The sequence below is a fragment of the Ovis canadensis genome, chromosome 25 (genome assembly GCF_042477335.2).
Source record: "Ovis canadensis isolate MfBH-ARS-UI-01 breed Bighorn chromosome 25, ARS-UI_OviCan_v2, whole genome shotgun sequence".
NCBI lineage: Eukaryota > Metazoa > Chordata > Mammalia > Artiodactyla > Bovidae > Ovis > Ovis canadensis.
Genome location: NC_091269.1, coordinates 48,770,760 through 48,795,330, shown reverse-complemented (window position 1 = coordinate 48,795,330; position 24,571 = coordinate 48,770,760). Strand labels below are relative to the sequence as shown.

Sequence of the window (24,571 nt, the reverse complement as noted above, 5' to 3'; positions counted from 1 at the left end):
TGGAAGCAACCTAGATGTTATCGACAGAGGAAAAGATAAACAAGATGTAGATTATATATACAAAGGACTATTACTCAGCTGTTAAAAATAATGAAATAATGCCATTCCCAGAAACGTGGATGGACCTGAAGATTGTCATATGAGTGAACTAAGTCAGACAGAGAAGGAGAAATATCATATGGCATCTCATATCTGGAATCTAAAAAGAAAGTAGACAAATGAAGTTTCTTACAAAACAGAAGACTCACAGACTTAGAAAACAAACCTACGGTTCCTGGGGGGAAGGGCTAGTTAGGGAGTTGAGAAGGCCATGCACACACTGCTATATTCAAAATGGATAACCAACAAGGATCTACTGTACAGCACATGGAATTCTCCAGACCAGAATACTGGAGTGGGTAGCTGTTCCCTTCTCCAGGGGATCTTCCCAACCAAGGGATCAAACCCAGGTCTCCCACATTGCAGGTGGATTCTTTACCAGCTAAGCCACAAGGGAAACCCAAGAATACTGGAGTGGATAGCCTGTCCCTTCACCAGCAGGTCTTCCCAACCAAGGAATCGAACTGGGGTCCTGTGTACTACAGGCGGATTCTTTACAAACTGAGCTATCAGGGAAGTCTCCACTCAATGTTATGTGCCAGACTGGAAGGGATGGGGTTTGAGGGAGATTGGATACACGTATATGTATGGCTGAGTTCTGTCACTGTTCACCTGAAACTACCACAACATTGTTAATTGGCTATACCTCAATACAAAATAAAAAGTTTAAAGCTTAAAAAAAAAAACAAAAAGAATCTGCCTTGCAAGGGAAGGGACACCAGTTGGATCTCTGGCCAGAGGAAGATTCCACATGCCTCGGGGCAAATGAACCTGTGTGCCACAACCACTGAGCCTGTGCTCTGGACCCCAAGAGCTGCAACTACTGAGCCTTTGCCGTGCAACACGAGAAGCCACCACAATGAGAAGCCCACGCACCACAATTAGAGAGTAGCCCCCACTCTCCTCAACTAGAGAAAGCCAGTGCACAGCAACAAAGGCCCAAGGAGCCAAAATAAATAGATAGATACACAGGTTAAAAAAAAAAAAAGGTTGATACATGCACAATCTTTAGAATCAGACAACTGATTCATATTCTACCTCCTTAGACAAATTTCTACCACCTCTTTGAGCCTCTATTTACTCATCTGGAAAATGGGAAAGATAATAGTACCTTGCTCATAGAATTATTACACGACTAAAGATAATCTACATAAAGCAGACACAGTAATTGCCATAATTACTACTTACCACTATTACCTCTATTTATAACCCAATGAGTTGTTCTAAGAGTTAAATAAGAACATACAGTCAGTACTTAGCATCACTACTACACACACAGTGAAAGCGAATACAAGTTACCCTTACCCTTATATTCCTCTATACAGTATTGTTATCTCATCAGATAAGCTTGGAGCATTTCTCTTTAGGCCAAAACTTCTTGCTTTCCCCACAGTGACCATTTTCAATAGGATAGTTGAAGCACTTAGACCACTTTAGACTCAAATGACAAATCCCAATCAAGTTGACACATTTTGGTAGTTAACAAGGCTTGGTGAGAGGAGCCAAGGAGTACAGCCTGGGAGACTTATGATTCTCCTCTGAGAAAGTGTGAAGCTAAGCGCCAACAAGCTCACCCCCTCCAACTCTTGACTTTGTACAACCCTACCCATCAGCCATTACTAATTTGGGGGCACACAGAGCCCAGCTTCCTCTCCCAAATTCTTAGGGCCTGATGACCCCAAGTAAACAACTTGAAATCCATAAGAACAGCTTGACCTGGGCTTGACCTAATTTTGCTCTTCATATTCAACCATGAATGGATGTTTCTGGACACTAAGTTTCTCTATCAGTCCTTTAGTTTCCACTGAGAACAATATATACCACAACACTCAGATTTCATTCCAGTCTTCTACCAATAAAATTTCTCCGGGTTTTTTTTTTTTCTCTCCCCTAAGAGTTCAAGGGGATCAACACAGCAAGTTTTGCCCACCATGGGATGGCAGTTGCAACCAAGATGTCCCAACGCATTTCCCCACGGTTGAGGCTTTTCAAGCTGCAGGTTCTGCTCCACTCTCTAGGAGCCATGTTATATCACAAGCATTGTATGTTCCTTTGGCTGTAACTCATGTAATTCATCTTCCTGGGAAAGTGCACAAGATCTCAGAGGGACTTATGGAAGGACCCATGTCAGAACTAAGATAGTATGTGACCACAGTCACAGTTTGTCAGTTTCAGTTGGTTCCTACGAGAGGGAAGTAAACTATATGTTAAGGAGGCTCCAGGCTATAAACCAGTGTGACGCAAGCATTCCAGGAGACAAGGCAGATGGCAGTTCAGCAAGTCCTCCAGGTCCTTCCTTTGCAGAGACACCCCAGCCCACAGTTCTGACTCCCACCTAAATTTCCCCTTGGCTTCCAGAAGGGAACTACTGCTGACTCTGGAACTTTAAATAGAAGCACATGCGAGGACCATAGGGACAGTGGCAGGACAGCAGCCACCTCATCCCTGCTGCTTTCTTAATTCCTGGCAAGTGAGTCTCAAAAACCAATGAGCGGGAGAAGAGAAACGAAGAAGATGACTCCAATGCTAACTTCTTATCCCTATTATGCAGTTACTTTATTAGAGTTTCCCTAACTCTTCTGCACAAAGGGAAGAGTAAGCTACAGAAAACTAAGTGGCTTTGTCATCAAAAGCTTCCTCCACACTGGCACACAAACACCTGTCAGTGCAAAAGATGCCTCTTTATCAAGTCTTCAGACCTACCAGGAGCCAAGCACACTCTGAGCTTTAAGACTATTTTCTTCCAATGTTTTGAAGTCCCTTTCAGTTCACATGAAGGCTAACGATTTCAAAAAGGTGGGGAATGGAAGGTTCTTTTTTTTTTTTTTTTTTTTTAAGAAAAAGGAAAAGATACTAAGCCATGATTATGAAGTCCTAAAAGCCTTTTAGCTGACAGGGTAAGCTTTGTTGAATAGCCTCTAAGAACCTCTACTGAGAGACACAATTCAGCAATAAAATAGAGGCAACAGCATACACAGCTCAGCATCCCCAGACTCACAAATTCAGGCAGCCCATTTAATGCCACAAAAAACAGGTTTCTCCCTCAAACAGCCCTTTGGAAGGCTCAAGGTCCAGGGTGGCTACAGAGCAACAGACATCTGAGTTCAACCAATTCATACGTTATGTTCCGCCAACAAAGCCCTCGTGTGGGAAAGCACTGGCTTATGGAGAGTTGTGGCCAGAATGGCATAAACTTACCTGTTATAATTTCAGTAACTGCTGTATTTCCCGCCATTCTGCCCTGACCAGCTGTAAGAGGATGAAAGTGAGGGGGTGGAGAGGAAATCACAGCCAAGGGCTTCCCTGGTGACTCACCGGTAAAGAATCAGCCTGCTAGTGCAGGAGACATGAGTTTGATCCCTGATCTAGGAAGATCCTGTGTGCCACAAAGCAACGAAGCCTGTGTGCCACCACTACTGAGTCTGGGAGCCACAGCCACTGAGTCCACGTGCTGAAGCTACTGAAGTCCATGCGTCATAGAGCCCATGCTCCAGCAGGGAAGTCACAGCAATGAGAAGTCCTTGCACTGCAGTGAAGAGCAGTCCCCTGCTCCCTGAAACTAAAGACAAGCCTGCACAGCAATGAACACCCACACAGCCACAGCTAAATAAATAGAATTTAAAAAGAAACCACAACCAGGATTGTATTAAATAACTTCACGTAACCCAAGATGAAACCATGGTTTTGACAGCACATGTGATATTTGGCTTGGGTGTGTGAAATACCAGCTTCCAAATGATGGAGTACTCCCCCTTATTTCAGACATACCTTTTCTCTGAAACTATCACATTCGGAGAGCTTCAAGCTCCTGCTCCAGACCTATCCATCTAACAACAGAAAGCACCTCTCAAGCTCCTTTCTGACACAAGGCCATCATTCACCATTTGCTGGTACGCACAGTTTTTTGCTGACAAAGCTCCATTACTAGAAAAAGCTCAGTAAGTAAAGCTGATTTGAAATAACTATATATTATACAGAGGCTGGATGAGAAAAACTGATTTGGAGTCTAGAAAATATCATATAAAGAGGTTCTAGAAAGAACTGCTTAATTATTTAAATACCTTTACTTCCTACAGACCACACATCACTTGATTTATTCTCACTGTTAAATAGTAGGTAATTTACTGGGGTCATCCGAAAAAACAACTCCATATAGCAAGTACATATCAGACACTGTAATTCTTCGGTTGAAACACCTATCTCTCCCTGATTAATGTTCCAATACTGAGCTAATGCTATCCAAGGGAAGTATGTACCAATTTCAGCTCTCTGGTGAAGCTGCAAAACTGAGAGCACACCCGTAGGGCAGCCTGAAAAGCAAATTATCATGGGCTGTCTCTGTGGTTCCAAGGTAGACTTATCACATGGTTGGGATGGCCTCAACAAATAACGCTTATGCAAAAGTCAATTGAACAGAGATGGCTGGTCCCCTGTGACTCTCACTACTGACTCAACTGCTAGGGCAAGTCACAGACAGCAAAACCCAGGTGAGAGGGTGCATACCTTCTCCCTCAGATGTCAGGCTCACCCTCAGCCCAGCTCTGCCCATGCTTTCCCCAGCCTAGAAGGTCCCATACAGACTGACTACCTTCTCACTACCTACTTACCCTTCGAGATCCGCCTCCTACATAAAGCTTTTCTTCATTATTCAAGCTCTCTTCAGTCTCTCAACTCTTACTACTACCAGTATTTTTAAAGTGCAATCAAATTGTCTTAGTAAATTCAAGGTAAAATCTACATCACCTATATTTTCTCTTGAAGTTCATAGTATAATAATGAATAAGAGTGACTCTAAGTTTCAGGTCATAAATCAAGTGAGTCAAAAATAAGGAATACAACTAACCTGTTATCAATCATAAGGAAATCAAAATTCATACATTTCTAATTCTACAGCTTGAAAATTGAGATACAACTTTTTGAAGTGCCAGCTCACAAATGACCATATTCTAGGTCTTCAAGACCAACTACCTTCTCTGACCGCACTCCAGAAATTTTAAATTTTAAAACCTTCTCTGGATGGCAGAAACCAACACAACATTGTAAAGCAATTTTCCTCCAATTAAAAAAATAAATCTAAAAAACTCCTTCTCCATCAATTTTTATAACAAGAGAAAAATTAAATTTCACAAATACCTAGAAAATAAAAATGTAAAATAGGTAGTTCAATTTACAGGATAATTAAAGCAGTGCTCAGAGAAAGATCTCTAGTTTTAAATACACACAGTTCTAAAGAAGATCAAATACTTAAATGTACAGCTCAAAAACAAAATAATAACTTAAGGAAAACAAAAGAATTTGTATATATAAAACAATAATAAGGAAAAAATGGTAGCACTAATAAATGCAAGAGTTATTAAATAATAAACTACTAAACCAATAATCCAGGGGAAGAAAAGATAAAATACGTTTAGTTAAAATGTGAATGTATCTATAACCACAGACACAGAATAAATTGAAAGACATAGCAATAATTTCACGCAGCTTTACTCTAATACGTTTGACATCCTGGTTAAACTAGATATTATCTAGGAATATAAATCACCAAATAGTTAGTGCAGAAAATAAAACCTAAAGAGACCAAATACAATGGAAGATATTTATACTTATCAGAGATAAACCTAATAAATATCAGGTCACAAATATTTCACAGATATTGCTTTACCAGTTCCCCCAAGGAACAGGTAACTACAATGCCATTCCAATGGTTTCTTCCAGAATAGACAGAAATATTCTGAACAATTTTTACAGTATGTATAACACTTTACTAGTCTGCCATAACTAAACACCACAGATGGGTATCGAACGAAACAAATGTATTTTCTCACAGTTTTAGAGGCCAGAAGTCCATGATCAACGCACCATGGAGCTGGTCTCTGCCAAGAGTTCTCTTTCTGGCTTGTAGACACTGCCTTCTGCCTATGTCCTCAAGTGGCTTTTTCTCTGTACCTATCCCTCCCTGATATCTCTTCCTCTTAAGGAGGCAAGTCCTAATGGATTAAGATCCTACCATTATGGTTTCCCTAGAGGCCTCGTGCTAAATATAGTCATATTGGCATGTAGGGTTCAATATATACATTTTATGGAGAAGGAAATGGCAACCCACTCCAGTATTCTTGCCTGGAGAATCCCACGGACAGAGGAGCCTGGCAGGCTACAGGCTATGGGGTGGCAAAGAGTTGAATATGACTGAGCGACTAAATCACCACCACCACCACCATATACATTTTAGGGAGACACAATTCGATCTCTAAAACACTGAAAACGATCCTGACAAACATGGCACAATAAAACTCCAGCCAACGCATCTCATGAAAATCAGTACAAATATTCTAAACATAATATTAACAAATAGAAGGTAAACACTGAGTATATCAGATTGTACAGAAACATTAAAAGCTTCTCTTCACAATTCAGTTCAGCCGCTCAGTCATGTCCGACTCTTTGTAACCCCAAGGACTGCAGCACGCCAGGCCTCCCTGTCCAACACCAACTTGAGAAGTTTACCCAAACGCATGTCCATTGAGTTGGTAATGCCATCCAACCATCTCATCCTCAGTTGTCTCCTTACCCTCCCGCCTTCAATCTCTCCCAGCATCAGGGTCTTTTCCAATGAGTGAGTTCTCTGCATCACGTGGCCAAAGTATTGGAGTTTCAGCTTCAGCATCAGTCCTTCCAATGAATATTCGGGACTGATTTCCTTTAGGATGGACTGGTTTGAACTCCATGCAATCCAAGGGACTCTCAACAGTCTACTCCAACACTGCAGTTCAAAAGCATCAGTTCTTCAGCACTCAGCCTTCTTTATGGTCCAACTCTTACATCCATACATGACTCCTGGAAAAATCATGGCTTTGACTAGACGGACCTTTGTTGGCAAGGTGATATCTCTGCTTTTTAATATGCTGTCTGGGTTGGTCATAGCTTTTCTTCCAAGGAGCAAGCATCTTTTAATTTCACAACTGCATTTACTCTCTGCAGTGATTTTGGAGTCAAAAAAAAAAAACAACAAAACAAAACTCTGTCATGGTTTCCATTGTTTCCCCATCCATTTGCCATGAAGTGATGGGACCAGATGCAATGATCTTAATTTTCCGAATGTTGAGTTTTAAGCCAGCTTTTTTTACTCTCCTTTTTCACTTTCCTCAAGAGGCTCTTTAGTTCCTCTTTGCTTTCTGCCATAATGGTGGTGTCATCTGCGAATCTGAGGTTATTGATATTTCTCCCGGCAATCTTGGTTTCAGCTTGCGCTTTATCCAGTCCAACATTTCACATGATGTATTCTGCATATAAGTTAAATAAGCAGGGTGACAATATACAGCGTTGACATACTCCTTTCTGAATTTGGAACCAGTCTGTTCCATGTACGGTTTTAACTGATGCTTCTTGACCTGCACACAGGTTTCTCAGGAGGCACGTATGGTGATCTGGTATTCCCATCTCTTTAACAATTTTCCACACTTCGTTTTTATCCACACAGTCAAAAGCTTTACCATAGTCAATGAAGCACAAGTAGATGGAACTCTTTTGCTTTTTCTATGATCCAACAGATGTTGGCAACTTGATCTCTGGTTCCTCTGCCTTTTCTAAATCCAGCTTGAACACTTGGGAGTTCTTGGTTCATGTACTATGGAAGCCTCACCTGGAGAAATTTGAGCATTACTTTGCTAGTGTGTCAAATGAGTACAATTGTGCAGTGGTTTGAACATTCTTTGGTATTGCCTTTCTTTGGGATTGGAATAAAAACTAACCTTTTTAGTCCTGTGGCCACTGCTGAGCTTTCCAAATTTGCTGGCATATTGAGTGTGGCACTTTCATAGCATCATAGGATTAAAAATAGCTCAACTGAAATTCCATCACCTCCACTAGCTTTGTTCATAGTGATTCTTCCTAAGGCCCACTTGACTTTGCACTCCAGGATGTCTGGCTCTAGGTGAGTGATCATACCATCATGGTTATCTAGGTCATGAAGATCTTTTTTGTATAGTTCTTCTGTGTATTCTTGCCATCTCTTCTTAATATCTTCTGCTTCTGTTAGGTCCATACCATATCTGTCCTTTATTGTGCTTATCTTTGCATGAAATGTTCCCTTGGTATCTCTAATTTTCTTGACGAGATCTCTAGGCTTTCCCATTCTATTGTTTTCCTCTATTTTTTGATTGATCACTGAGAAAGATTTTCTTATCTCTTCTTGCTATTCTTTGGAACTCTGCATTCAGACAGATGCAGAGTTCTTTTCTCCTTTGCCTTTCAATTCTCTTCTTTTCTCAGCTATTTGTAAGGCCTCCTCAACCATTTTGCTTTTCTGCATTTCCTTCACTTAGGGATGGTTTTGATCACTGTCTCCTGTACAATGTTACGAATCTCAGTCCATAGTTCTTCAGGCACTCTGTCTATCAGATCTAACCCCTGAATCTATTTCTCACTTCCACTGTATAATCATAAGGGATTTTATTTAGGTCATACTTGAATGGCTTACTAGTTTTCTCTACTTTCTTCAATTTAAGTCTGAATTTTTCAATAAGGAATTCATGATCTGAGCCACATTCAGCTCTCAGTCTTGTTTTCGCTGACTGTACAGAGCTTCTTCATCTTTGGCTGCAAAGAATATATTCAATCTGATTTCAGTATTGACCATCTGGTGATGTCCATGTGTAGAGTCATCTCTTGTGTTGCTGGAAGATGGTGTTTGCTATGACCAGTGCATTCTCTTGGCAAAACTCTGTTAGCCTTTTCCCTACTTCATTTTGTACTCCAAGGCCACACTTGCCTGTTACGCCAGGTATCTCTTCACTTCCTCCTTTTGTGTTCCAGTCCCCTGTGATGAAGAGGACATCTTTTTTTTTTTGGTGTTAGTTCTAGAAGGTCTTGTAGGTCTTCATAGAACAGTTCAACATCGGCTTCTTTGGCATTGGTAGCTGAGGCACAGACTTGGATTACTGTGATAATGAATGGTTTGCCTTGGAAAAGAACAGAGATCATTCTGTTGTTTTTGAGATTGCACCCAACTACTGCATTTGAGAGTCCCTTGGACTGCAAGGAGATCCAACCAGTTCATCCTAAAGGAGATCAGTGCTGGGTGTTCATTGGAAGGACTGATGTTGAAGCTGAAACTCCAATACTTTGGCCACCTGATGCGAAGAGCTGACTCATTGGAAAAGACCCTGATGCTGGGAAAGATTGAGGGCAGGAGGAGAAGGGGACTACAGAGGATGAGATGGTGGGATGGCATCACCGACTCAATGGACATGGGTTTGGGTGGACTCTGGGAGTTGGTGATGGACAGGGAGGCCTGGCGTGCTGCAGTTCATGGGGTCACAAAGAGTTGGACATGACTTAACGACTGAACTGAACTGCATTTTGGACTTTTTTGTTGACTATGAGGGCTACTCTATTTCTTCTAACGGATCCTTGCCCACAGGAGTAGACATAATGGTCACCTGAATTAAATTCACCCACTCTAGTCCATTTTAGTTCACAGATTCCTAAAATGTCAATGTCCACTCTTGACATCTCCTGTTTTACAATTTCCAATTTACCTTCTTTCATGGACCTAATGTTTTAGGTTCCTGTGCAATACTGTTCTTTATATCATCAGAGTTTACTTTCACCACCAGACACATCCACATCTGGGCACTGTTTTCACTTTGGTTCAGCCTCTATATTCCTTCTGGAGCTATATCTTCACTTTTCTTCAGCAGCATATTGGGCACTTTCTGACCTGGGGAGTTCACCTTTCAGTGTCATACCTTTTTACCTTTTCATACTGTTAATCAACTATACTTAAATGAAATTAAAATATAGAGAAAAAACTCAAAAACATTAACCATTTTTCATGATCACTGCTAGTAAATTATATCTCTCTGAATCCAAGCCCTGTATTCATTCCCTATTACAAGATGCCTTTTTCCTCCTTAGATATTAAATTCCATGGGTGTTTTACCTCATCTCAGCCAAAATAAGCTCTTAAATCAACAATAAATCTTAAAGATTTAATCTGTTTCTAATGTAGAATTTACCTATGAAAGTGACCTACCAGAATGTGAAGTCAAGTGGGCCTTAGGAAGCATCACTATGAACAAAGTTAGTGGAGGTAATGGAATTCCAGTTGAGCTATTCCAAATCCTAAAAGATGATGCTGTGAAAGTGCTACACTCCATATGCCAACAAATTTGGAAAGCTCAGCAGTGGCCACAGGACTGGAAAAAGTCAGTTTTCATTCCAATCCCAAAGAAAGGCAATACCAAAGAATGTTCAAGCTACCAGACAATTGCACTCATCTCACATGCTAGCAAAGTAATGTTTAAAATTTTCCGAGCCAGACTTCAATAGTATGTGAACCGAGAACTCCCAGATGTTCAAGCTGGATTTAGAAAAGGCAGAGGAACCAGAGATCAAGTTGCCAACATCCGTTTGATCATAGAAAAAGCAAGAGAGTTCCAGAAAAACATTTACTTCTGCTTTATTGACTACACCAAAGCCTTTGACTGTGTAGATAAAAACAAACTATGGAAAATTCTTAAAGAGGAGGGAATACCACCTCACCTGCCTCCTGAGAAATCTGTATGCATGTCAAGAAGCAACAGTTAGAACCGGACATGGAAAAACAGACTGGTTCCAAATGCGGAAAAGTGTATGTCAACACTGTATATTGCCACCCTGCTTATTTAACTTATATGCAGAACACATCATGAGAAACCTTGGGCTGGAGGAAGCACAAGCTGGAATCAAGATTTCCAGGAGAAATATCAATAACCTCAGATTCGCAGATGGCACCACCATTATGGCAGAAAGTGAAGAGGAACTAAAGAGCCCCTTGAGGAAAGTGAAAGAGGAGAGTTAAAAAGCTGGCTTAAAAGTCAACATTCAGAAGACTAAGATCATTGTATCTAGTCCCATCACTTCATGGCAAATAGATGGGGAAACAATGGAAACAGTGAGAGACTTTATTTTTTGTTTCCAGAATCACTGCAGAGGGTGACTGCAGCGATGAAATTAAAAGATGCTTGCTCCTTGGAAGAAAAGCTATGACCAACCCAGACAGCATATTAAAAATCAGAGACATTACACTGCTGACAAAGGTCCGTCTAGTCAAAGCTATGGTTTTTCCAGTAGTCATGTACAGATGTGAAAGTTGGACCATAAAGAAGGCTGAGTGCTGAAGAATTGATGCTTTTGAACTGTAGTGTTGGAGAGGACTCTTGAGAGTCTCTTGGACTGCAAGGAGATCAAACCAGTCAATCCTAAAGGAAATCAGTCCTGAATATTTACTGGAAGGACTGATGCTGAAGCTGAAACTCCAATACTTTGGCCACCTGATGCAAAGACCTGACTCATTGGAAAAGACCCTGATGCTGGGAAAGATTTAAGGCAGGAGAAGAAGGGGACGACAGAGGATGAGATGGTTGGATGGCATCACCGACTCAATGGATGTGAGTCTTAGCCAGCTCCGGGAGTTGGTGATGAACAGGGAAGCCTGGAGTGCCACAGTCAAAGAGCTGGACATGACTGAGCGACTGTACTGGAATGATGAAGGTTATACACAGCAATCTAGGTAAAAATTAAATCTTAATATGTGAATAACATACTCACTTTTGCCTTGGGACTGCAGATGATGTATTTTCCCTCACAATTTACCATAACCTTTTTCTTTATTTCTGGCTGTCCTGGGTCTTCACTGCTGCATGGGCTTTCTCTAGTTGCAATAAGTGGGAGCTACTTTCTACTTGCAGTGTGCAGGCTTCTCATTGCAGTGGCTTCATTTGTTGCAGAGCACAGGCTCCAGGCTGTGCGGGCTTCAGCAGTTGCAGCTCCCGGGCTCCAAGGTACAGGCTCAGCAGTTGTGGTACAAAGGCTTGGTTGTTCGAAGGCATGTAGGATCTTCCTGGATCAGGGATCGAACCTATGTCTCCTGCCCTGGCAAGCAGATTCTTTACCTCTGAGCCACCAGGAAAGTCCCACGCTATAACCTCTTAAGCCAACATTATACTTTTTTTTTTTAATTACAGGAAGCATATATTTCTAAAAGATGTCATTTTGTTTCAAGTTAGCAAAACACTATAACTGAATATAAAAATGTATCCTGATACCTTTGGCAGTGGGCCAATTTAGCCAGAACCAATAAACTCTTAAGATCATCATGGAAGATAAAGACATAAACCACATATTTGAGTTGAACAGATTTTTAATCACTTAACAAATATGTGTTGGGTACATACCATGTGTCAGGCACCATGCAGGATTGCTGGGAAAGACAGTACACAGTAATAGACCCAATATTTGCCCTGTTACTAAACCTAGGGTTCAGCTGGGAAAACAGATATAAACATCATATATGCATATACAGATATATAATTGCAACTGTGCTTGCTATCTTATCAGTCATCTATCACCAAGATAAGTCTGCCTAACAAACTACCCCAAAACACATTTCTTCTCATCTATCTGCAAATCTAGTGTAAGTTAGCTAGGCTAGGCTAGACTCCAGGTTGCAGACTACTGAACAGGTTCAGGTCCACTCCACATTGTGAAGCTCAGTCTCAGGATGGGCAATGGTGAAAGCTCAAGAGATGTAGACAGAATGTGCAATGCCTTCTAAGGCACACTCTCACTCCACCTATGTAACACACGGCCACACCCAAGTTCAATGCGTCAGGGGAACACACTTGGGGGAAAAATTGCAAAACCACATACCAAAGAGCATGGACATAGGGAGGGCAAGAACTGGGAACATAATGCAACTTGTCACCACATTCCAAGAAAGGCAGATGCTATGACAACACCCAAAAGAGAGATTTGACCCTGTGAGGAGGTCAGAGGAGACTCCTCGAAGAAAGTGCAGAGGGAACCGAAATCCGCAAGTAGAAATGAACTAGGTGAAGGGGAAGTGAGACTTCCAAGTCAAGAGAACGCGCGTGTGCAGAGTCCTGATGGCCAGAGAAGACACCACTCAAGGCGCTTAGGGAACCGCTTTGCCCAAGAAGAGAGGGAGGGACACAGGATGAGGTGCCAGGGAGGCGGGAGGCCTGTGCTGCTCAGCAAGGGATTTGCCTTTATCCTTACAGCATAAAACCATTAAAAGATGTTAAGCAAGGAAGTGGCATAATCAGATTTTCGTCTTTACAAGATCACTCTCTCTCTGCAGCATAGAGACTATTTTGGTGGAACAATCAGGAGACTACGGCAAAAGCATAGGAAAGATACAAACATGCCTAGAACTAGCATGGTGCTGATGGAGACACAGAGACTGGGAAGTGCTCAAACGACATCATGTGGACGGAAAAGCCTACTATTCTCTCAAATCACCCCTGCCAGGTCACTAACTACCTCTCTATGGCTAAGCCCGATGACTATTTCAAAGCCTCATTCAACTTTTCCTCTGCAGCATTTGACCCTGCTGGCCACTCCCTCCTATTTCAATTGTTCTATGAGCCTCCCACCCAGACTGTGCTCTCAACTCCAGATCTGTGTATTCAGCTGCCTCCCGGACACTTGGACCTGGATGTCTCCATAGGCATCTCAAGCTCCATGTGTCCCAATTTCTTCTCCCCTTCATCTCCTCCACCCTGAAAACCCTGTTCCCCTCCAACTTCCCCATCTCCAAGACTGCCACCACCATCTACCCAATTATTCCATCAATAAACCCCACAGTGAGTTACATGTCTCCCAGGCCTCAACCCTCCACATCCACTCAAATACTGTCAAAAACAGCCTCCCCAAGTCTCTCAGATGCATCTATTTGCCTTTCAAACTATCGCTGCCCCAAGGCAAGTCGCACAGCCTTCTAATTCATCTCCTAAACTGTACCTCCAGCCTACTCTCTCTAGGACAATGAAAGCGGTCTTTCTAAAATCATGGGATTTCCCTGGTGGTACAGAAGTTAGAAATCCACCTACCAATGCAGGGGACACCAGTTTGATCCCTGGACTAGGAAGATCCCAGCTACTCCAAAGCAACTAAGCCTGTGCACCACAAGTACTGAGTCTACTCTCTAGAGCCCGCAAGTCACAGTTACTAAGCCAGCGGCGCCCTAGCACCCAAGCTCTGCAGCAAGAGAAGCCACCTCAGTGAGCAGCCCACACACTGCAACAAAGAGTAGCCCCCTGCTCACTGTAACTAGACAAAAGCCTGCACACAGCAAAGAAGACCCAAGGCAGCCGGTAAAAAAATAATAATAATGATCAGAAAGACTACAGTTAAATAAAATGCAAGCATGACCTTGCAACTCTCCTACCTAAAACCATTCAGCGGCAATCCCTCATCCTCAGAACAAAGCTCAAACTCCAGAGTTCACAGACCCCTTTGTGATCTGGCCCCTGCCTTCCTTGAATACACTCATTTATCCTGGGATTTAGACATGGTCCATGCTGTTCCCTCTGCCTAAAATACCCTCCACTTCCCAACAGCACCTTACTTGGCTTCTCGACTCATTAAAACATAAGCTTCATGAGGATAAGGCCTCTGCCTGCTTCATTCACTGCTGTTTGCCAACCATCAGCACAGCGCCTACTCCCATTAAGGGTTCCATAAAGCAAATGAATGAATGAGTGGATTCTTCAAGTTCACCTAGATAATACCTCCTTCAGCGTGCCTTTCCTGATACTCTCCCCTCCTCCCAAGGTGGAATGCTTTTAGATGTCCTCAGAGGGACCTAAGCATTCCCCATGGTGGCATCAGTTAACTCTTTAATTGGCCATACCCTCCATCCCCTGCCCCAACTAAAATGTAAGTTTCAAGCACTTAAGGACTCAGTAAGAGCTCAATCTGTTGCAGGAAGCAGCCCTCAGGACTCAAGTAAACCAGAAATGCCTGGAAGGAGGTCCCTGAAGGCATGCAACCAAAGAGAGACGCAAAAGAAGCCAGAAAAGAAGCTGAAGGTGAAGGCCTAGATATGAAAATATGTACAAGCTTCAGGGGGACACAGGAGACATGCATAGGAGGAGGCGGGGGTAGTGAGGTCAACAGTGGAGGACTGCAATGATCAGAAGGAGGGCTGAAGTCAGTCACTGAAGCCCAACAGCCCTGTATCTCTTTTACCCAACACTGGGCACACAGCAACAGCTTCCTTTTACACAGAAATCCATGCTGGCAGGACAGGATCTCCATACCTTATAAAAATGCACCAATTTCCACTGAAACTCATATACATTACTGAAAAAAGAAATGGTCTTTTGGACACTTCTGTCATTTTGTTTCAAGGGCACAGACTACATTTAAATAAAACCTGACGTGTACGTTAACACCTTTCATAATGGATAGGATTTCATCAAAATCAGTCAGGTCCCTCCAAAGGTATTACAGCCATTTGAATGTAAAATGCTAAGTATCGCAGTTGAAACAGAAACCTTCCTTAATTCAGTCCAGTAACGTGATAAGGGTAAAGAATCTGCCTGCTATTGCAGGAGACACAGGTTTGATCCCTGTGTCGAGAAGATGCCCTGGAGGAAGAAATGGTAACCCACTGCAGTATGCTTGCCTGGGAAATCCTGGCAGGCTAGACTGCACGGGGTTGCAAAAGAGTCGGACACTACTTTGTGACTGAACAACAACAACAAGATAAGGGACAAAGAAAAGCAACTCTAGAAGGGAACCCAAGTAAAATCAGATATTAAAACTAAAACAGTTAAAGGGTTGGAGATCCTCTGGTGACAGGCAAAAATACAGCCTGGTTGGGTCTTCAATCTACTGGTTGTTAACAGCACACAAAGCCACATCAGTCACAAGCCTGAACCAAGGACCTTTTGCCTGAGGTTTGGTTTCCAAAGCATCCACTCAGCACATTCAGATTCTTTAAATATGATGTTCCCTTTTCTATTTTTCTCCACCTGACTCGGGGCAGGCTGTCATGGGAGAGGCTGCCTTCCCCAAGGTGAAGGCAGGCAGCTCTGAGGGAGGTGCAGCATGCTGAGGCTGAAGGACCAACTGTGCTGTCGTCTGGCCCTTCAGAACAATGCTCTAAAAATCAAAGGGGTGGGACCTCCCCGGTGGCCCAGTGGCTGAGGCTCTGCACTCCCAATGCAGGGGGTGCAGGTTCGACCCCTGCTTGGGGAACTGGGTCCTATATCCCTCAACGAAGACTGACGATCCTGCGTGCCACAACTAAGACTCAGCATAGCCAAATAAATAAGTCGAGGGTTTTTTTTTTTTTTAAAAAAAAAAAAAGAAATCAATTGGCTTCTTAAAGGGGGCATGGTTCAAAAACCAGAGAAAGGGGAAAGGGAGACAAACAGGAGAAAAGGGAAAGAAGGCCTCGGGAGAGTGATGGCAGTAACCCAGCTTCCCTCTGCGTGAGAGGACAGGGGCGGCTCCTCTGCAGCAGCGGAAAGGGGCCATTGTGGGTAAGATAAGTAATTAGAAAAGGAATAGTAATTACCACCAATGTGACAAGGAGGCCTGCACGACAGGGACTTCTGTCAAAGCTCGTAATTCTTGCAAATGAGCAGCACGCCCTGGATGACATGAGTCCTCTCTTATGAATTATACACGTAGCTACATGCAATACACGCCGGGCACTGCTCCATCAGAAGGGACCACTTGCAGCGGGGACAGCAAGACCCCAGGAGTTACACAGGCCTCATGTCCCCAAGAGGAGAATGCAGAAATCCAGCCATCATGCCAGCCTCTACGTGCGAAGCCTTGGCTCAAGCGGGAGGCTCCTGGAGACATGTGAAGTAGCAGAGCCATGATGCACAGAGTTAGGGAGAACTTTGTGGAGATGAGACACTCAAATTATAAGTCTTGAAAATGTAGGTGTTTGATAGATAGAGGAAACTGCTTTCCCGGGACAGTGGTACTGTGGGCTGAGTTGTGGTCCCCAAAATCCCTATGTTGAGATCCTAAACACCTCCTGGTATAATACTTCAGAATGGGACTGTATTTGGAGATGGGGTCTTTAAGACCCTTAACTAAAGGTCTTTAAGTTAAAATGAGGTCTTTAGGATAGACCCTCATCCTACATGATTGGCATCCTCCGATAAAGAGGACACAGACACAAACAGATAGAAGACCACGTACAGACACAAAGAGAAAGCAGTCAAAGAGCCTCAGGAGAAATCAACCCTGCCAACACCTCGCCTCTGGACTTCTAGCCTCCAGAACTGTAAGAAGATAAATCAGTTGCAAAAGCCACTCAGTTTGTGGTATTCCGTTACAGCAGCCAGGACAGACTAATACAGAGGACAACACAAAGACCAAGAACCAGGAAAACACGAAGTGGTCAGGTCCCTGGCCAGAACTTAGATAAAGAGCAACGAAGCTAGGAAAGCCCCTTGTTGGATGGGAAGCTGGCCTGGATTTCAAGCAGTGAAAGACTTTGATCAGATGGTGCCTCCAGACCATTCCTGCTCTGTCGACAAGATCTGGAGGGCAGGAGAAATGTGGGCCGCAGAGCAAATGAGATGCTTCAGCAATTCTTTAAAGGTTTGGGAATATGAACTGAGAGTTGAACCCGGGATACTGGGAGGACCCACCAGTAACTGAGATAAAGGAGACAAGAACAAACGTGGGAAGGAGGCGGATGCCATCCGTTTTGGATGAGCTGAATTTGCACATATTTAGGTAGGAAGGTAGAGCACGTTCTACCCCTCACCCTCGCCCTGCACTAACGACACATCCCCTCACTGAGCTTGGGTCCACACATGTGCAAACACATCTATTCCTATCTGGGGACCACATTCACAAGCAGTGATTTTTTTTTTTAATTTATCTATCATGAGGACATCACAACCAGTCAACTCAACCCTAACACAATGGTCTTGAAACATAAACCCAATAAGCAGGAACAAGCCTTGACTCACACCACTTTAAATTCAGATCCCCAGTAATTCCCAAAAGGCTGGGCTCCTATTTCCATTGTGATGGGCCAGATTTGAGAATTCTGTGGTTGTCAGAACATTCTAATGCTTGCAAATTGGGAAAGTTCAAGCCAGAGTCAACCACGTGGGAAAGCAGCAGGGTGGGGGTGGGCAGTTCTCAGAATGCTGTGGTCTTGGACCACTTAAGAAAAACATCATCAAAAATCACTTTCAACACCCACCCCTTCTTTCAGAAGGAGAAAAACATTAAAAAGCACTGCCTATTGGAAAAGAAAGTTGTATAAATCATTTTATTTCATGCTCCATCATTTACTCAGCACAGCCTTCAGTGACACCTCCCGATTAGGTTTAATTTTAAGCCAGCAAGAACACCACACACCGTATTGTCAAAGAAAGTTCCATTTCTCTCCAAGCCTGATGGGTGACTATTGTAATGTAAAACCCTGGGATTTAAATAACACAAGCGGATTCTATTATGAGAAGAAAGGTTTATATTTTGGATTCTTTTTACTTCAAAGGAGCCCAGATACCAAACCATGAATTACCTGAAACAATGGGCTTCTATGATCAGCTCTTTGCCTGTTTCGTTAGGAAAAAGACTACCTTACTTGCCTAGTGACCAGGACTTGGTGATCCAATTCTCTCTCAGAAGCAGTCCCAGGTTCTCAAAATTTATACTGTTTAGGGAAACTGGAAGACAGAGAAGACCCGGCTTACCCCAGAAGGGCCCCTATTCTCTCATTAGGCCAATTCACCAAGGCTCCAGGGTCCTCCCGTTTCCCTCTAGGCCTTGGCCCCCACAGACAGTGGTCAGACTACCCACCACTCTGTGGTCATTCCCAGACCACTTGAAGCAGGCAGGAGGATCAACTCCCCAGAAAACACAAAAATACAGCATTTAGGATCAGAATTTAAAAACCTAAGAGGCACAGCCTCCTGGATCTTCAGGCCCACACCCTCTAGGCACCAAACCAGAACTGCCCACTTCACCCTCCCATGAGGTCACTTTCTGTCCGAGGATAATATAGAGCAGGGCGCTTTGGGGTTCCTGAGCACAAAGCTCTTCCATGTCCCCCATTTCACTGATTATAGGAAATAGCCTTCATTTAGCCTTCAGGACCCTCCCTGAGTTCCAATGGGCAGATTTAAGCAGTTGCTAATTAGGGAGTAGATGCAAGACCAGGGAGAACTAAACAGTCAAGAGAACCAACAGTGCAGCCTCGGGGCAAGGTCCCGATTTCCCCATCAAAGGGTACACACAGCAATATCTTTAAGCTGTTTCACACGTACTGAAACCTCACTCCAGGTGGAAGAAGTTATTTGTGAACAATGGTATGCTGCCCACAAGTATGTAGACCCTGGGCCAGTTGGAATCTGAAGGTTGATAATGCTGACTCCTACTTACCCGTCCACCAATCCATCAGATGAATGTCCACAAGCTGATCACTCCCTCTTTGAACCATTACCATAAAACTTCTCACTATCCTCTCTAAGCAGGGACACATAGTTTTGAGGCAGAAGGCCACTGGGTCCCCCTTTGCCTAGCATAGTAATAATAAAGCTATCCTTTTCTACTTCACCCAAATTCTGTCTCCAAGATTTGATTTGGCTCCAATGTACAGAGAAGCTGAGCTTTAGGCATCAAGGACTCCATCAAACACATGGGGATCTTACTCTGATATCCCCAGAGGACTTTTATGGCCTCTTAAGAGAGATTTTTGAACACAACTGTGTGCCAGGTGCTGTGCTAGGGATAAAGGAATGAGTTTCCACACTCAGTGAGCACAAGTCTGGTTGGCAGACAGCACTGTGAAGCAACATCTGTCCTGTAGTGAGACACACATGGGCAACGACAGACAATCGGAAACAATTTCTTATAGGAAATGACACCAGGACATACACTCAGGGCCATTTCTCAAGACCACGTTTATCAAATGAATTGAGTACTGTGTCACACATACTCACATATATAGAGGGGTCTTGCAATCCAATTGAAGGGAGCAGCCTCCCAGAAAATAAGATGCCTTACAAAGTGAAATAGTGGCACACTGAGGGCCTTGGGATATGTCCCACTCTGCATACCCTCCAAAAAGGTCTAAGGCAAACTGCCCTTGTGCCATGCTTACCTGATAGAGGGTCTCTGCTATAGTGGTAAGTCTGTTCCACAGCCAAGCAAGGCCAGCTTTAAAAGCAAAAACAGTCACTGCCTTACTCCCTCTAAATAAGGCTTCATCCTGCCATCCGTTTTTCCTGCTTTGATCACAAAAATCCTTAATTTCAAAAAAGAGTTCATCATCTAACCATCCAGGAGAGATGGCAGCACAGCGGAAGCAGCAGGCAACGTAACTGTACATCCTAAAGTCTATCACATGGGACACAAGTGCTAAGGGATGTTCTTCAGTGTGGTCTCCAGACCAGGAGCATCAGCATCACCCAGACATACTGAATCTGAAACTCAGTGGGGTACAGCCCAAGAATCTGCCCTTCTAATGAACTCCCAGATGGTGCTGATGGTCCAGGAATGCAGATTGAGAACCACTGCTCTAGGGGAAAATTCTCCTTGGTCATTGGTGAGATAATGACCAACCATGAAGACACAATTACACTACCAGTTGCCAAGACTTACCAAGGAATTACCATAAGCCAGACACTATGCTAAACTAAGTCGCAAGCATCATCCCATTTAATCCTATAACCAGCCTTCCACAAATGAAGCATCAGAGCCACAGAATGATGAACAGTTTACTCAATGTCACAGAAGCCAAAGCAGGGCTGAGATTTGAACCCAACCTCTTTGTAACTTCACCTTCAAGGGCAGCCTGCTCATCCACAGCCTAGAGATTCCAATACAAGACTGGCATGGAAGGCTCTGAGAAATCCTGACACCAAGAAAGCATTTAACCTTGGATACTTGGCACTTCCAAACACACCCTGCCTGTCATCTCTTTATAGAATGCCCCTCGCTATGACTCCTTCAGCTCTCTAGCACTGCCTGCTCCCAAGGCACAGCACTGGCAGCCTCTGCAGCCATCCTCTGTAATTCCATCACAGCATGTTATCCTGGTCCCAGCAAAAAAGCTTCACGTTGGCCCCCCTTTGGTGTACAATCCTGGTTCCCCTCACCTTGACATTCACCCCAGCTGACCTCCATTTTGGTGTGTACCATTTGTATAGCCCCCCCACTTGGTATACACCCCTCATTGGGTCCTCTCATGCGGTTTTACATTGAAGAACAAAGTCATAGCCAAGAGGAAAGACCTGTAGCACTTCCAAACCTTCCCAAAATGTGTGATGGTCAAAAAGCTCCCCTTTGGTCCACCATGGGGAACAGAAGGTACAAACCCTAAAATTATCACACAGACCAAACCCCATGCTGGGTACACCCAACCTGACACTCAACCCTCATGGCAGATCACATCCCCCGAGCCCTCAATGCCCCGGCTCAAATCATTCAACTCACGTCTAGCCACACCCACTCCCCCTGCCTACTGTTAGGACCTCAGCTAGAGAGGGGAACTGGGGCCCAGACAAGGAACAGATGTGGGGCTTTGCTCTCACTCAGGGCAGAAGGCAGCTTCAAGATGTTTTTTCCCTCCTCCGCACCTCTTGTCAATGCCTGACCCTTGCCAAACTGCAGAGATCCCTGTTTGAAATTAAAAGCACACGCCACATGCACAGCTGACTCAGTTTTTCCCTCCTGATTCAGCAGTGCATGGTAGGAATTTTCATCCCCACAAAGGAAACTGTCCAACAATTCAACTCACCAGGCACTTAACGAGCACCCACTATGTGTCTTGCACTGCATGCTGATGACTAAGGGGGAGGAAGATGAAGTTAAAGAAATGGTCTCTTGCTATCCGGGAATTGCGTCACTTACAGGACATTCATTTTCTCTCACCCTGCCTGGGACAATGTTAATCTATCCTCACTGTGAAGTGGGGATAGCAAATCCCACCTCACACTGCTCTTAGAAGGATTAAGTGAGACAAGAGTAGAAGGAATTCAGGAACATGAATATGAGACCCACTTGCCTCCTTCTTTACCCAGTTTTGAGGAGACAGGAATTCATGTGACAGCATATAATTTGGTGTCACGTTGGAAAGGGTGGAGTTGCAGAAAGTTTGATTTGAAGTAAAATCAACTTTGTCAGAGGGGCCAGCTAGAGGCTATAGATGTTGAGCTGAGGGCTAAAGGCTGAACAGAGCTGCGTAGAGAAGACTCAGGGAAGGAGGAGGCAGGGAGCATTCTTGGTAAAGAGAATAGATCTGAACCTAGGGAATAAGGTGGGCAAGTGGGTGTGAGAGAGGGAACCAAATTGGCAGGATGGTCTTGGATCTTCCAGGGGAAAAGGGTGAAGTTAGGGATCTCTGAAAGGCCCAGCGAGGAAGTCTGGCTTGAGCCAGAAGCCAGAGCATCCAGGACAAGAAGCCAAGTTCTCTTGCCACACAGCTTCGCTAGTGGGAGGGCAAGAGGCTCCCAAACAAGCCTGTGGGAAGATCCCCACCCCAAGGCTCCATCTATGCCATCCCTATTGCTCCTTTGGGGGAACCAAGGGTGGACAGGGGCAATCTCAGGACTCCCCAATCAATTTCCAACATCAAAGAAATTAGAAATAAACATTCAATATTCCAGGAACTGGTTTATATTAGAGCACATCACCATGGGGAGAAAAATCATGTAGTCATTTTAAAAGATTATCACGAATACTATAGAAACACAGGAAAAATGCTTTTGACATGTTAAGTGAAAAACAGCAGACCCCAAAGCAATATGTGTACCATTATCTAGAGCTGGGTGTGAGAGGGACCACATGCTTGGGACACACATTACCCAGTTGTAGCACTGACTGCGACTTAGGAGCTGTGAGACCATAAGCAGGTTTTACCTGTTTTTATTTTTACTTAAGATAAAAGGGAGATAATAAAAATGACCTTACAGGGTAGCTAAACTTTTTCAAATGCCTAGCACACAGTGGAAGTTCAACTCCCCACCAACCCCCACCACGTATGCAGGGTGAACTATAAGTCTCTGGATGAAATTAGGTACCTTTAACAGAAGGAAATAAAGTACCCTCAAGACTTAAGATGAGCTTCTTGAAGGTGGAGACTGTGTCTTGGCTTACTGCTGTTTCCCCAGACCTCAATAAAGGCAGGAGGAAGGAAATGGGACGATGGATCATTTGTTACCACCACTATCAGCAGTTGTTAAAAAGACAGTTAGGAAATGCCCATCTCCAGCAGACACTAAGAACAAGATCATGATCGGGCCACTTCTCCTCTATGGGGCCAACTTCACTGCTCAAGGCAGAAAGCATGTCTGGGATCACAAACCAACCCAGCCTACTCAGGAGAAAAGCAGCATCTTTGTACCACTGATGTGCACTGGGCCAGCGCTGGTGGCTCAGCAGGGAAGACCTCAGGCTTCAGAGATACCCCCAGGCCTGGACTGAATCCTCTCCTGGTGTGGAAAAGCAGGGCAGGGCCTGACCTGGACCTGCCAGTCTCCTCACCATCACCAGGCAGTGATTGCTCCTTCCCCTGGGAAGGATTTCCCCAACGTCATGTGCTCTGGAGGCAGACTATTCAAGGGGAGGAAGGACACTATCCACACCACAGCCAGCCTAGCCAACTACTGCTCTACCCGCCACCACCTCTGACATCTCAAAGGACTCCCCCAACTCGTCTTCCTGAAGGCTGGAATCTCTTCAAGATCATTTCTGCCCCTCAGCTTTAGCTTTTGATGTTCACTAAAATGCAAATAAATGCATGGCAGTAGAACCCATTCTGTCAAACAGCCCTTAATATGAAAAGGTTCCCAACCTCGTCTTCAGAAGGTTTTGACGGTGGTAAAGGGAAGGCAGGAGGGACTTCTCTGGTGGTCCACTGGTTAAGACTCTGCATTTCCAATGCAGGGGCCCCGAGTTCAACCCCTGGTCAGGGAACTAGACCCCCCGTGCCACAGCTAAGAGTTTGCATGCCACAACTAAGAACTCCACAACTAAAAGCTGCAACGAAGGATCCTGCATGCCACAACTAAGACCTGGTACAATCAAATGAATAAAAATAATAATTAAAAAAAGAAAAAAAAAAAAGGAAGGAAGACAGTACTGGCATCTTGAGGGAACTGAAAGAAAATGCCCATCATTTTCTAGGAGAAGTGTATTGAAGAACCAGGAGTTAGGGGGTTGGGGGGCAGTGACTACAAGTCTTTTGGACTCTGGCATGTTGCCAAGGTCCAGGATAGGAGCCCTGTAGGTGACCAGCCATAGCACACAACACAACCCTCAGGTTGCAAACCTTGCCTGAGGGTGCAAGTGCCGTTACCATGATTCCCAGGCCCCCAAGGCTGGATCCCTCACTCCAGTGCCCGTGTCCAGGGTCTTCCCTCGAACAAGCATGGAGACAACCCTCATCCATCCACAGAAGTCCAGCATCGTTCTGCTACTCCTAAAAAGAGACAGTCACTGGCTCCTCTCACCCCACCATCCTCCTGCATGACCCACCACTTGACACATGGGGTCAGCACACCCCCATCACACACAGGCAATCGGTTCAACATTTGCACACCCATATTACCCTACAGGGAGCTAAGAACAAGGCCAGACATAATCAGAGTCATCAGAAAGGAAAGCTGGGGAGACAGAAGGCAGCAGGCACTCTGGG

General features: G+C 44.1%; 1 protein-coding gene and 1 non-coding gene across 2 annotated transcripts in view; one reads left to right on the top strand and one right to left on the bottom strand.

The window, feature by feature from the left end:
• The window catches only part of LRMDA (leucine rich melanocyte differentiation associated), a 1,405,312-nt gene that overhangs the window by 1,324,471 nt on the left and 56,270 nt on the right, over positions 1 to 24,571 (bottom strand). The window lies entirely within an intron of this gene.
• Positions 16,074 to 16,146, top strand: TRNAG-CCC (transfer RNA glycine (anticodon CCC)). The gene has a single exon. It is a non-coding gene; the product is annotated as a tRNA-Gly (tRNA).